Below are 15,569 nucleotides of genomic sequence, written 5' to 3'. Positions count from 1 at the left end.
GAATCGGTAAAGTCAGGCAAGAGTCAGATTGGCAGGGCAGGAGACAGGAGTGAAAGGGGACAGGGAGAAGCTTGGCTGGTGTGGGAAACAGGGACAGTTGGGGAAAAAAAAAGTATGTGATTATGTAACTGAAGAATCTATCATCATGCATACGCCATTGAGGGGCAACTGGTTGAACAGGCATTTCCTAAATTATGAGGCCCTGACTTGTAACATTGAACAGTTTCTTTAGATGCAATATTATATGTATGTTTTTGCACCAAAAAATGCATTTTACTACTGCCTGCTCTTGTCGTAATATGGACTTAGCAGACAAAAGCTCTAGGAAAGGGAACTGGGATCTCTTCCAACTTCCATATCAGCAGAGGAAGTTTTAACTGTCGAATTTTCAGTTACTTAGGATAAACTTTATGCTAGGAAGACTTAAGTTCTATTATGATATCTGAGGCTGAGTCTGCAGAGATGGCAGCTGGGGCACAGGAAGACTACTTTTCACTTGTAAATTGAATGACTTTTTTCTGTGAGTCACTGAAAGGAAACTACAGAACTCCACAATGATAACTGTAGAGTGGCTTTTTAGAGTACAATAGTACCTTTTTTCAGCATCAAGACAACTAAGACTTCATAAAGTACCCCACTTGTGATTATGTTAAGGAAAGAAAGCAATACCCAATGCCCACAAAAGAGGGCGAGAGGACTACTCAAATCACTAAGTGACAAACTATGCAGTGCCCCATGGAACACCTCTGCAGGCAACCCTGCTCATAGAACCTTGTTAAAAATGATTTGTTAAAAAAACATCAACATGCATGATCCTAATATTTAACCTATGAGTCATTCATCATCACTGCATTAGAGCATTATCTTGGATCAAATGAGAATTTGGAGCACATAAGCTTAATGCTCGCAAGGGAAAACAATGTTGATGCCAGCTGCAGAAGCATTAACGGAGTACAACTGGAACAAAATACACCCAACAAACAGAGAGATTAACAATCCCAACATACACTGCCTTTGTTAAACAAAGTACTGACATGGATCTGAAGACAACTACAAACTAGCATCAAATAAAATGCTCAACTGTGTGGTACATCCATTTCTGCTACTTTGGTACCTAAACAAAATATTCCTATCCTATCACCAAAACCCACTTTAAACTTACAGCTAGCTTTAATTAAATATGTGACAACCTAGCAGGCAGGAAAGTTGCCAATTGACATTATCTACCTCAGTATTTATAATCACATTTATAAACATTAGTGTATATTTTCAGTTTATAGACTCCATATTTTAGAGTTTGTCTGCTTGATCACAAGCTCCTCCGAAATAGTAAGGCTAAAATTACAGAGTTTTGTTGACAAAACTTGGCTTTTGTCAGCAAAAATCAGAGAGTGTTTACACGCAAAAGGTGTTTTGTCGACAGTCTAGACAAAATGGAGCACTTTCCTGGAAAGTGTTATCCCTTTCTGCATTGAGGCATAACACTTCTGTTGACAGAATTCTGTTGACAAAAAAATCACAGTGTAGACACTCTGGGGGCCCTTTTGTCAACTGACAGGGCTTCCAGTTCACTGGGCAGCTTCCAGCCAGCTGGTCTGTTGAGAGAGGGACAGCAGTCTGGCTGCACTCTGTCAACAGAGTGGATTGCTCTTTTGATCAGCTTTTATGTGTAGATGCAATCTGTTGACAGAAGGTTTTGCCAGGAAAGCTCTTCCAACAGAGACTTCTGTCGACAGATTGTTGCTGTGTAGACATAGCCTAAGAGCTAAGGGCACCAAATTTGGTATATAGCTTCTTCCTGTCATAATTTAAAGCAACTTAAGGGATTGGTTGTGCCATCAGAATAGGCTGTATTTCTCCTAAAACCAAAAGAGAAGAGAGAGAGAGAATCATCAAATCAAGTACAGTCCTCAAAACTGATATAACTGAACAAATATTGAAAAAGAGAGACTGAATCAAGATGAACCAGAAAAATAGAATGAGCCTGGAATAGGATGTCTTGTCAATAAACCTGACAGGAAAGAGATACAACAGAGAAAGTTGGAGTAGTTCTGATTTGGCACAGCTAAATCAACGCTCAAGGATCGAAAACTAGAAGAAAATGTTATTGGAAACCAAACTGATTGCAGCCTTTTTTTCCTTTACTACAGAACCTAAAATAATCCAAACAAAATACAAGGAATAAAACCCAGTTCAAGAAATTAAATACAATAAACCTTCAACTCCAACCCATGAGCATACAACCATATACAAAGGGGAACTTTACAGGAAAAATAAAAGGCTCTAGAGGAGGAAAGGGTGAAGTGTAATTAAACTGCTACAACATCAACAATATAACAAATTCCCCACCTCTCAATATCCACCTGCTCCCAGCTTGCTCTTCAGCAGTTTCCCAGGAAGATGGTTTGCATAGGAGGAGTCTGAAGACAGGTATAGTAACCCGGCAAACATGTTTGGCTTTGGGGCGGGGAAGGGGGGAATCACCACACACATGGGGTTCCCTTAGAGAGTTTTCACCCCAGGAAGGACCTGGTCCTCTCCTAGCTCCCCAGTCCAGAGCTAGGTTCCTTCAAATTTTCTCTATGATTGGAATAAATTTTGTTAAGTGCACTGAGACATATGGAGATATACACCACCAGTAGAAACACATGCTGCTGGCTGTGGGCACTCTGCTAATCAGCTGGGCAGCATCTGAACCTCTCTAGGGCAGCTGCCCAAATGCTCAGCTTACAGGGAACGCTGGTCTACAGTCCTGTAGCAGTACTGGCTGATTTTAGCTGGCACCAGGTTTGTTTTCTGACTCTGACTGCTGGTTTATGCAGTGGTAGTGCTACCTGATCCATTTCTTGGACCCCTCAGCAGTTTTGTGGAAATCAGAAGCTAAGGAAGAGACCCCTTTGGGTGTTCACCTACGCTCTCACCTCCCAAACTCAGAAGCTACAAAAGTGAAACTAAACCTAAGCCCTCTGTAAATGGGTCAGGCTGCCTGCAACACCAATGTGAGAGAGAGTGGATTGTTTTGGACATGGACAACTACACATTGCTACATTGAGAGTGGGAAGCAGAAAAACCCGTTTGCTCTATCAGGAAATTTGCAGTTTTTCTGTTTTTTGTCTACCAACAAGTATGGACAATTTCATTACATTTAAAAACAACTTAATTGAGTTAAGAACCCTAACACCACCAGGTAAACCTACCAGTATTATATTAATCCTATAGAATGATCTGATGTAGACCTAATTATTCTTCTCTGCCTCCCTTCAGATCAGATCTTCAGAACCTTCACTTGATTCCTTTATCCCTACTTCATCTCAGAATAGCAGAGAATTTGGGATGTGGGTTTTTGTTTGCTTACTGCTCCTTTCATTAAGATTATTAAAATGCCATAATAAAGATGTGGGTAGCACACTTCACCTTGGAAATGGGCATAATATTCATCATTCTTGGCTCTTACAGAACTCTTGCTCACAATCATGAGCTGACACGTTCACGTATTAGGAAAATGATATGTGAGTTTTTTCTATGGGTTTCTAACAATGTCTAATATTTTTATTTTTACAGGGCAGGCGGGGGAGGAGAGTGTTGAAACTCATTTTAGAGGATAAAAATGAATATATCACTTGTCTGTATGTACTCTGATGCCATGATTCTCATTTCATAGTTTATACAACCCAAATACCTCTGTGCCAAAAGCATAGAAATAAGTGACAAAATTGCATTTTTCCATGTTAATGGTTCAATGAAAAACACCTGCATCCACAGAAAAGGGAATGGCACTGGCAATGGAAGAAATTCTGGTAACCACAGAACAAAGAAAAATCAAAAGTCAGCTCAGTACAGTCATATTGAATTAGAAGCGTCATCCAACATTCCTCTCAAAGACAGCTTAGATGCATTCCATTGCTGGAGGAGAAAGTTTAACAGTGGCTATTATGTAGCAGAGCTTCCATGCCCAGTCATGTTTGCTGTGTAGTCCCACACACAGAATTTGTGAGGAATTTCTGCCCCTCAAGGAAACTCTTGCAAGGAGGAGTGGTTTCCCACTCCTCTTCTCATCTATGTTCAGAAAAGGAGGGTGGGTGACAGGATCCACAGGCTGTGTCTACACTAAGTTATTTTAGAATAATGGCCACTATTCCGAAATAATTTTTCGGACATCTACACAGCAAAACAACTATTTGGAAATAGCAGATAGCCAAGATTCCCTGCCTATACAGCTCCTTTTCTGAAATATCTATTTCAGAATAGGCATTATTCCTCATAGAATGAAGTTTACAGAGCTTAAAATAAGCTATTTCGAAATAGGGGTTTTCCAGCCCCACCCAGGTTGTCCTGCTGGCCAATCAGTGTGGACGCTCTATTTCAAAATATCTGAGCACTATTTTGATATGCACCTTGTGTGCAGAAAATCTCATTCTGAAATAATGCTGCTGTGTTGACACAGCCATCCTTACCTGAAGTATGAAAAGTCTCAGAGGGACAACAAGACATCCTGTGGCACCTTATAGACTAATGGATTCATTAGGGCATAAGACTGTGTGTGTGAAACCCACTTCATCATATGAACTGTAGTAGAAATACAAAGGCAGGGGGTGTGTGCGTGTGTGTGCGCACGCGCACGCACGCGCGCATGTGTCTTTCCTCTCCATTTCATGTGATGAAGTGGATCTTACTCAGAAAGCTTATGCTCTAATAAATTCATTAGTCTTTTAGGTGCTTCAGACCTCCTTGTTATTTTCTTTTGAAAGATGAAGCTATTATCATATTAATTTGAAAAACGTCATCACTCCCCATCTGACTGTGCCATTTGCTTTGTCTCTCCTAGAATTAAAACAGAGCTGAGAGGACTTTTTTTTAAACCTAGTGCAAATTTTTACAGCTAGGTTATAAATTGAAAGATTATGGAGCTTAGAGCAGAAGTTGTCAGAATTTTAGTTACCCTGGGTCCCAATGCAGCCATTAGGAGACAATGGGAGATTCAGGCATGACATGCCCTCACGTATACAAAAGCCGAATCAGGGCCTTGGTTGCCACAAAAATGTACATGAAGCATATAGGGAGCAAATTCTAACTGAAAACAAATTTTTGAAAATATGCACATATGAAACTAGATTCTCCAGATTAGCGAGGCAATGCATGACAGCTGAATGCACCTCACGTAGTGATGCCCTTCTTCTGATCTCCCCAAATGGTTTCAGCAAACTAGAATGAACAGTTTATTTTTTTTACAGTGGATTTGCATCTTCCATATTTTGCCAATAAATCACAAAAAGAGTGACCACAACCAACTCTAACAGACCTCTTACCTGATTTATTTTCTAAGAGGAGGATGAATACATGCATAACTGCAACATCCGGACTAAGTACAGTATATTAATCATTTTGACCAATTAGCAAAATATCAATTTGTATGATAACTCTTTATGTCTGGCACAAACAGAGAAAAATCAATTAAGATCTCTCCCTAGAGAGGTTATAAACGGATTTGGCTGTACTGCTAAGCAATTCACTCGAGCTAAGAGATGTATAGAAGAGTACAAGGAAAAAAAACTAATTCATACTTCAGTTAGCGACAATATGAGAAACACCTGCGTATTTTAAGAATACCGAGAATTGGCATAAAATATTTCAAGTGACTTATTACACACAATGATTGTGCTGAAAAGTGAAACAAGTTGGAACCAACTAGTTGAATTACACTACATTTCAACTTTGATATTATCAACAATGACACTGACTGACCTTCCTGAATTTAATTAATTTTTTTTCCATAGTCACACTTTTCAATGGGGAAGGGATGAAAATGGTCTATTTGTCTTACTTAAGAACATATTTTATCTCATTAAGCCCAAAGACATGTACTGCAAAATCATGAACATGGAGTTGAAATCACCACTGTCCTCTACTTCCCATTATGCTGATGCTGTAACATTATCAAGGAAAGAAAATACGCATATTGCCAAAAACCTGATGGAAAGGTACACTGATGAGTATTACCCTAACAGTCTGCCTAAACACCCCATAGAATATCATTATGTATTTAAAAGCAAACAGTTCCTCTAGCACAAAAGCAGTGATTGTTGGTGCCCTTCCCTTTCATGCTAACTGAATTCTATTGCCCCCATGTAGAGATATTTTGCAAAAGTTGAAGAAAAGATGGAGGTCAGGTGCAGAGCAAACAATTGCACTGAAGCCATACTCATCTGGCCAAAATAATTACCACCAGTTTAGATAAGAAACGGAAGAACAGTGCACATTGGCAAAGAAGAATAAAAAATATAAATTACATCAGAGTCATTTATTTGGCTAATGTAACTAAAGCCTGGAGATAAATATCAGCGATTTACCTCCCATTGCAAATGCACAAGCTACCGAAGTCAACAATTTCCTCTAGTCAGAATTCCCTACAGCAGCACTCACTTCAAGCCACCCTCTACTTTATAAAGCTACTTGAAATTCCAGCCATAGGGATTACACAGCATTTTATCTGGTTTACACCAAACAACAAAGTACTTGTCAAGATAAAGGCATTGTGCACACCCAACAGGGGGTGTCACACACACACACACACACACACACACACGCCCCAGCAAGCCACAAAGCCAATAGGGAGTCCAATAAAACACTATATTCCCCCATCCTCCCACGATACAAGGCAATTGCTAAATCTAGAGGTGAAAGGACAAAAGAGGCTTCAAGGCTGAGACAGAAACAAAGATCATGGCAGAAGGTACAATAATCAAATAGGTGGATGGTGCTTCTTCTGCAGCATTCCCCCGACCCCCATATTCTTGACATGAAGGCTTCAGTTCCCAATAAGCTTTCTCTCTTCTCCCTTCCTTTGTATTTCCATAACTGTTTAACAAAACAAATCAAGATGTTATGCCAGCCCTCATTTATTATCAGCTGCCATTGCTAAATGTTATAATTGAAAAAGGCCTACTAATAATTGCAAAAGTTCAAAACAGCTTGCACTTCATCTGCTGTTAACACCCTCTTATTTTGTAGCTGTTGCTGCAATAAAAAAAAAACACACCTGAATTGTCCCTGAAACTCCACCAACAGGTTTTTTTCCCCCCCTACTTCTAAATATTAAACTTATGTGCCATTAAGAGGAGGAATTTAGAAAGCGAAAACTGTGTGTCAGTTGTAGGGTTGGTTTCAAAATGCTTTGCTCACTGTAAAGCTGTTTATTCTGAAGCAGTTTTTTATTATTCCATCTCAAAGGATGGTTCTTGGTTTTGGTCTTTTGCCTCATTTCGTGAGGAAGATTGGCTGCGTTCTCCATGGTAGGCAAAGGTGGAGGTTATCACCAACATAATCTGCAGAATGTAAGAAGTGCATTCCATCCCTTCACAGCACTGGGAGCCAGGGGGATGGAAGGGGTGACCAGCTGTCCTTCACCCCCCCCCCTGCCCCAAAAGCATACTTAGAAAGGCTCAGGTGACATTTTTGTACATATTTCTTTGGCTGGTGGGCTGGGCAGAATGCTGCCTTCTCTTCAGGGCCCTCCCTCCAGATTGGGTGCTCTCCCTTTAGGGTATGTCTATTCTTCAGTTAAAAACCTCAGCTCATCTGCCCCAACTAACTCAGGCTCGCAAGGCTCACACTAAGACAGGGCTGGGCAAAAAAATTTTGAAGGCTAATTTTGATTCTTTACCAAGAATTTGGTAACTGGTCAAGGGCTGCACTCTTCCATGACATTAATGGAGGAGCTGCAGGGCTGGTATGGAAGTTAGGTGCAGAAGGGAACCTGGGGTAGATAACTGGGGTGTGGAAGCAGGTGTGGGGTCTGGGAGGGAGTTTGGATGAAGGAAGGGGTTATGACCTGGAGGAACGGGAGGGTGTAAGAGAAGGGTGTAGGGTCCAGGAAGTGTTATTTGTGCCGCAGGAGAGGATTCTGACCTGGAGAAGGGGTATAGAAGGCGTTTCAGGATCTGGGAGGGGTTGTGACCTAGGACAAGAGGCCATGTGACCCGGAGCAGAGGATTGGGTCCAGAGTCTGGGAGGCGGGTATGAGTACGAGAGTGGGGGATGGGGGGGGTGAAGAGAATTTGGGATTGTGACCTGGGGCACAGATTCAGGAGACACAGCAGGAGGGATGTAATGCTAAATTTTGCTGGGATACAGGGCAACAAGCGAAGGCCCCCGGTCCGCGCAGCTCGCAGCGCTCAGAGAAGCACATGCCCCGTTCAGCCAGCCACTTTGAATGGCACAGAAGACAAGGAGCCTGCCCAAGGCTCCTGTAGGGCCACAGGATGGTGGCAGGTCAGATCTAGCTCACAGGCTGTACTGTGCCCACCCCAGGACTAAGGAGCCTTGTAATTGCCATGAAGATGTTTGGACTCAGGCTGGAGACAGGCTCCAGGACGTCTCCTGCTCCACATCAATTAAATGGCTCCTTAACTTGCACTCAAGTCAGCTGGCACAGGCCAGTCACAGATGTCTCACTGCAGTGTATACAGACCTTGAAGACCCCATGTTTTATGGCAGTTTGCTTGTTACCCAAGTTCTGCAGTATTCAGCATGTCAAAGCTACTGGCATAGGCACTCTAGTTTTGTCTGACTCCTATCTAAAACTATATTCAGGTCTCAAAATTATCATCTCGTATACAGAACATAATCCGAATTATATCAGTTTATTCATGACTGCTTAAGTCTTTGTAAATTGAACTTGAGAGGTAGCCAGGTCCACGGGACACAGGAGAGAAGGGTTTTATGTCCAGCTCTGCCACTAACCATCTGTATGGCTTTAAGCAAATCTCTTCTGATTTCCTTCCCACCCCTTCTCTGTATCGCCTATGTAGGTCTAATTCAGGAAGTCACTTAGACACAAGCTTAAATCCAACCTTCGCCTTAGAGCATCTGAGCCTGTGCTACAAAATAAAAAATGTTAACTGATATCCTGAAATATTTAAGCTTTCCCGATTCAGAGCCTTACACTAAGCTCATCAGGAAGAGCTTGTCTCTTTACTATAGGTTTGTATACCACAAAGAACATAAAGGGCCTCACTCTCAGTTAGTCCCTTTAGCTGTTATTGTCATTGCTGAAATTGTAAGATTCCACTTGGTAAGTCTGGCCATAAGTCATATATGAGAGAAGCACATGTCCACATACATAAATACGCGACAATGCATGTACTACTTAGGTTCTAGGGTGGTACATTTGTCAGGAAAGGGTGGTTATGGTTGAAGAGTTTTATCACACAAACGAATTTCCTGCTGCAGCAAAAGATTTGCAAAAATACCAAAATCGTTATTACAGTATCTACCATGTGAAAAACAGTCTGGTTCCAGCACCCTTTAAGTATCTCTCAAAAGACTGGCTATAAGTTTATAGCCTTATTCTGACAGAAACTAACTCACCTCCTGAACCAAAACGACACCCAACATTTCACTGTCTCCAGCTGAGAACCTTCATTTGTCCCTCAACACAGTCAGTCGTTCCAGGCAACATTTTCCTTTAAACTGACATGACAGACTCTGATACAGGAAGGTAACAAAATTGATTCCTTCACTTAAACCCATACGCTCAAGATGTAACTTTTCATATCTCTCTTACTGGATAGCAAAATGTGTATGAAAGCCTGACAGCATGACTAATACCAGTGAGAGGTAATGGGAGCAGGCTAAATGCAAACTTAATTAGAAGAGAATTGAAACGTTAAAACGGCATAAAAATCATTAATGAGACATTGCCAAGGAGAACAGATAATGGATTGTCTACAAAATTACTCATTCCCCTCCCCCTCCCCAAGTCTATTGCCTTTGCAGAAGCTGATACTTTGTGTGCCTCAGAACGTGAAATGCTGTCTGACCGCCCAGGCTCTGTTCTTCCAAAGTAAAACTCACCACTAGCACAACGCAAATGCACCACTTTATTCTCACTTAAGCCTTTGAGCAATTAAGTGGTGTACAGCCTTTGCTATGGCCAGTACAAGGGTGCATTCAACGCTGTACACGCACACAAACTTCGATTCTTATAACAAAAGCAGGTTATGAACAAATTAGTTGAAATAAATCTTAAGGAACCTGCTTGTGTAGACGCAGCCACTATGTTTTCACTTGTCTCTGAAGAATATGTAAACACCATTTATATCTAAAGTAATGTTCCTGGGTGGTTGTGTTGGTGCTGCTATTATAGAAAGCCTTGTAAAAGGATGGGTGTCCTACAACTTGCTCTGAACAGGGTAAAATGGAGACAACTTGATTTCTGGTGCACAACCAAATATCTCCAAGTGAGAAAACCATTCTCCACAAACAGGTAAGAACTAGTAGAAGTGGGTGGAAACCTGGGCTGTAGTGACCATGAGATCGTAGATTTCAGGATCCAGACAACAGGGAGAAAGGTGAGCAGTAACATACAGACCCTTGATTTTAAAAGGGCAGACTTCAACTCCCTGAAAGAACTGATGAGCAGGATCCATTGGGAAATGAAGATGAAGGTGAAAAGAGTTCAAGAGAACTGGCCGTATTTTAAAGAAGTCTTACTGAAGGCACAGGAACAAACCACTCCGCTGCATAGTAAGAAATGCAAACATGTTAGGCAACCAGCTTGGCTTAACAGGGAAATCCTTAGCCAGCTTAAACTCTAAAAGGATACATACAAGAAATGGAAACGTGGACAGTTGACTAAGGAGGACTATAAACATATGGCTGGAGAATGCCGGGCAGTAATCAGGAAAGCAAAAGCATAACTGGAACTGCAGATGGCAAGGGATATGAAGGGTAACAAGAAGGGTTCCTACAGGCATGTTAACAATAAATGGGTTATCAGAGGTGTGGGGCCGTTACTGGATGAGAGAGGTAACCTAATGACAGATGATATAAGAAAAGCTGAAGTACTCAATGCTTTTTTTGCCTCAGTCTTTAGACAAACAAAAATCAACTCCCACGCTACGGTGCTAGACAATGCAGTATGGGAAGATGGAGGGCAGCCATCTGGGGGGGAGAAACAAGTTCTGAGCTATCTAGATATACACAAATCCATAGGTCTGGATTTAATGCACCCAAGGGTAATGAAGGAATTGGCAGATGTTATAGCCGAGCCTTTGGCGATTATCTTTAAAGACTCTTGGAGATTGGGAGAGATCCCAGATGACTGGAAAAAGGGAAAACGTACTGCTCATCTTTTTTAAAAAAGGAAAGAAGGACAATCCAGGGAACTATAGACTGGTCAGCCTTACCTCAATTCCTGGGAAAACAATGGATTGGACCCTCAACGAATCCATTTTGGAGCACTTGGAAGAGGTCAAAGTGATCAAAAAGTAGCCAACATGGATTCACCAAGGGCAAGTCTTGCCTGACCAATCTGATTAGCTTCTATGATGAGGTAACAGGTTCTGTGGACATGGGAAACTCAGTGGATGCGATATACCTTTACTTCAGCAAAGCTTTTGATACAGTCTCCCACAACATTCTTGCCTATAAGTTAAGGAAATATGGATTGGATCCTTGGACTGTAAGATAGACAGAAAACTGGCTTGATGGTTGGGCCCAACGGGTAATGGTCAATGACTCAATATCTGAATGGTGGTCAGTTTCAAGCAGAGTGCCGCAAGGCTCACTTCTGGGGTCGGTGTTTTTCAACATCTTTGTTAACGACCTGGATGAGGGACTGGATTGCACCCTCACCAAGTCTGCAAATGACACAAAGATAGGGGGAGAGGTAAATATGTTGGAGGGTAGAAAGAGAATCCAGAGAGTGACCTGGATAAACTGGGGGATTGGGCCAAAAGAAATCTGATGCAGTTCAACAAGGAGAAGTTTAGAGTCCTACACCTGGGGCAGAAGAATCCCAAGCATAGTTTTAGGCTGAGGACCAACTGGCTAAGCAGAAGTACAGTGGAAAGGGACCTAGGAGTTATGCTGGATGAAAGGCTGGATATGAGTAAATAGTATGCCCTTGTAGCCAAGAAGGGTATTAGGAGCCTATTAGGAGGAGCATTTCGAGCAGATCTAGAGAGGTGGTTGTTCCCCTCTATTCGGCACTGGTGAGGCCACATCTGGAATATTGTCAAAACAAAAAAGCAGTCAAGTAGCACTTTAAAGACTAACAAAATAATTTATTAGGTGATGAGCTTTTGTGGGACAGACCCACTTCTTCAGACCATAGCCATACCAGAACAGACTCAATATTTAAGGCACCGAGGACCAAAAACAGTAATCAAGGTTGACAAATCAGAAAAAAAATTATCAAGGTGAGCAAATCAGAGAGCAGAGGGGCGGAGGAGGGGGAGTCAAGAATTATATTAAGCCAAGTATGCCAAAGAGCCCCTATAATGTCCCAGAAAATTTGCATCCTGGTTCAAACCACATGTTAATGTGTCGAATTTGAATATGAAAGACAGTTCAGCTGTTTTTCTTTCCAAAGCAGACTGAAAATTCTTCTTCAATAAGACGCAAACTCTTAAGCCATTAACAGAATGGCCCACTCCATTAAAATGTAGACTAACTGGTTTGTGGATCAGGAACGTTTTCATGTCTGTTTTGTGCCCATTAACTCTTTGTCTGAGAGAGTTTGGGCCACCCGGTATAAAAAGGATGTGGATGTGCTGGAGCAGGTTCAGCAGAGGGCAACAAAAATGATTAAGGGGCTGGAGCACATTACCTATAAGGAGAGGCTAAGGGATTTGGGCTTGTTTAGTTTAAAGAAGAGAAGACTTAGAGTGATTTAATAGCAACCCTTCAACAACCTGAAGGGGAGCTCTAAAGAGGAGGGTGAGAAACCTCTCTCAGTGGTGTCAGACGGCAGAACAAGGAGTAATGGTCTGAAGTTGAAGAGGGAGAGGTGTAGGTTGGATATTAGGAAAAACTACTTCACCAGGAGAGTGAAGCATTGGAATGCATTGCCTAGAGAGATGGTGGATTCTCCATCCCTCAGGGTTTTTAAGTTCCTGATTGACAAGGACCTGGCTGGGATAACTTAGTGGGGGTGGATCCTGCTTGAAGCAGGGGACTGCACTAGATGATCTCCTGAGGTCCCTTCCAGCCCTAAGATTCTATGATTCAGGCCCTGTAAGTGCCATACTAGGCTCAAGCTATTGCTGTGTACCCATAGTCCATGGCTGGCATAAGGCCTTGCAGGACTGAAGCCACCTTAGGAGAAACCAGAGCCAAACCCACCCAGCAATCTTTAAGGCTAGGTCTACGCTACGCTGATCTGTCAACAGAAGTTACTGTCTGAAGAGATCTTCCAGAAAAACTTCTGTTAACACATCACGTCCACACACAAAAGTGGACTGAAAGAGAATCTGCTCTGTCAACAGAGAGGGACCAGACTGACAGGCCACTCTCTTGACAGAATGACCAACCAAAAGCTCAGTAAATGGGAATGCCTGGTGAACCAGAAGACCTGTCTAGCCACAAAAGGGCCCCCAGAGCATCTACACAGATTTTTTGTAGACAGGAAACTGTCGACAAAGGTGTTATTCCTCAATGCGGAGAGGCACAATGCTGCCGGCACATGTGCCAAGTTTTCAATAAAGCATGTTTTGTATGGAGACGCTCCATGCATTTCTCAACAAAAGCCCAGTTCTGTCCAAAAAACCTTCTTGTGTACATGTACCCTAAAACGTTTGGATCAGCGCACTTGAAGAAAATCAACTATTTTCACCCTGTGGAGCCACTAACTTTTAAACGTCATCCAGGCATATCAATGTGTCTTCAGATTGCTTTGGGGGAGATGGAATATCCTTGGGGTTGTTTGTGTGCATTTTTTAAAACTACAGGTGAGTTATTGCATGGGAAAATCCACTCCTCCAATTTGTCCCTACTTTGTATATTCCTCTTTCTAAAGTAGGTATCTAATTTTCTATCAAATTCAAACTGTTACTAAGAAAGCCCTCAAAGAAGCACTCTTTGCCAAACACAGTAAGGTTTCATTTTCTTTTGGATAATTAAAGCCAGGAATTTCCTAACCCATAGTACTAAGCAGAGGCAAACATCTCAGTTGTCACAGCTCACTGATTTTATTTACTTGTTTTTTAACAAGGGCTGCTGCTTTTGATAACCCATTCCTTCCCTCTCATCAACCAAGTTAGCAGAATGCAGTGATACTTAAGTGACACCTTAGAACTAACAAAATTCTCTCATTTATTAACAGTAACAATACACATAATATTTCACCTACAAGACACAACATTCACTATTTATTTCATATGTGCTTGCACAACCAGGAGAATAAATATTAACTGATTTTTTTATGCAATGCAAAGTTTTTGGATGGATACATATTATCTACTACTCTTCCTCCTAATGCGCCATAGAAGTTTACCCGCACATATTCAAAATGCTCAGTACTCACCAATCACACACAAAAAAGGGAGGGGGGTAAGTAAACCCAGCAGAGCTCCCTATTATCTGCAGATACCGTTTTGTGGACTTTGTGTATTTTCTTTTTACTTATATCCCACAATTATGTATGCGAGTAACCAATGATCTGTAATCTGAAATACTTTACCATCTGCTATTTGCAGATCTAGTCAAATTTAGAGAGTTAATTAAAGATTTAAGATAGTCAAACAATATTCTTGGAGCAAAGAACTAACTTCTTTCCTGTGAGGACTGAATATAAATAATCTCAGTTGTTTGCTCTCATTCACTTTATATCACCATAAATTACCATCATGCTAAGGGAAAAGTAAACAGTGTCGACCATATACCTTTATTTCCTTTGTTTTAATTTAAAAAAGCCGTCAAACTTTAGAGCTACGAAAGTACTATGCTATACACTGCTATTTACTGGAAAGAAATAATGCACAGCTGTCATTGCCAAGAACAGGGATTTAGAATTGGAAGCAATTTACAGAAAATCCCAGCTACGTGAGATATTTTTAATTGGTTTGAACTAACTTACACATGACTATGGCATATATTTGTAACAGCGGTGGCAATTCTCCTTTTCATATGTCTCTTCCCTCCATCAACTTCTTCTCATCTCGCCACATCAACCAAGTTACCACACATGCCTTTGTGTCATGTGGGTTCCTCCTCCAACGACCCACTCCCCACTGTGCTATCACCCACACGTGTGCTCACGCTAACTCTACCCCATCTAAGAATACACTGCTATCCAGCACTGTCACATCCCTTACCTGCAAATCTCTTCCTGATGCCTCCATTTACTATGCTTGTTCTGCAAGGCCTGGCAATAGAAGGTAACTAAAGAATTTAAGTCCATGTCTGCTCCAATCTCTTCCAGATGACACCTACTGCTGCAAGAAACAGTGTGCACACACAGAGGTATTGGCTCTCCATTTAAGGGGGAGAGGAATAGAATCTGTAATTAGCCCCTGAGTGGCCTGAAAACTCCATCTTTACCTGTGCCAAATCCTGCATCTCTACCTCCACAAAGATGCTTCACCATTACACTGTACTGTCCTATACACTAACGCGGGGCTGGATTTTTGATCACTTTAAAGCTAATTAAGCAATTGATGAGTCAATCTCAAAAATGGAGAAAGATTTTAAAGCACTCTCTTAATTAGTAGAGTAGCGGCAGTACCAAAAAAGGAAAGAGTAAGACTATGGTATCCAATAGGTTGGTCTTATTTATTAAGGCTTAATGA

At 41.5% G+C, this 15,569-nt stretch overlaps 1 protein-coding gene across 7 annotated transcripts in view; it reads right to left on the bottom strand.

Annotated features, from left to right (window-relative positions):
* The window catches only part of PPP3CA (protein phosphatase 3 catalytic subunit alpha), a 288,298-nt gene that overhangs the window by 205,511 nt on the left and 67,218 nt on the right, over positions 1-15,569 (bottom strand). The window lies entirely within an intron of this gene.

This window comes from Carettochelys insculpta, chromosome 4 (assembly GCF_033958435.1).
Source record: "Carettochelys insculpta isolate YL-2023 chromosome 4, ASM3395843v1, whole genome shotgun sequence".
Classification (NCBI taxonomy): Eukaryota; Metazoa; Chordata; order Testudines; family Carettochelyidae; genus Carettochelys; species Carettochelys insculpta.
Note: the sequence above shows the minus strand (reverse complement) of the source record. Positions and strands in the feature narration are given on the sequence as shown.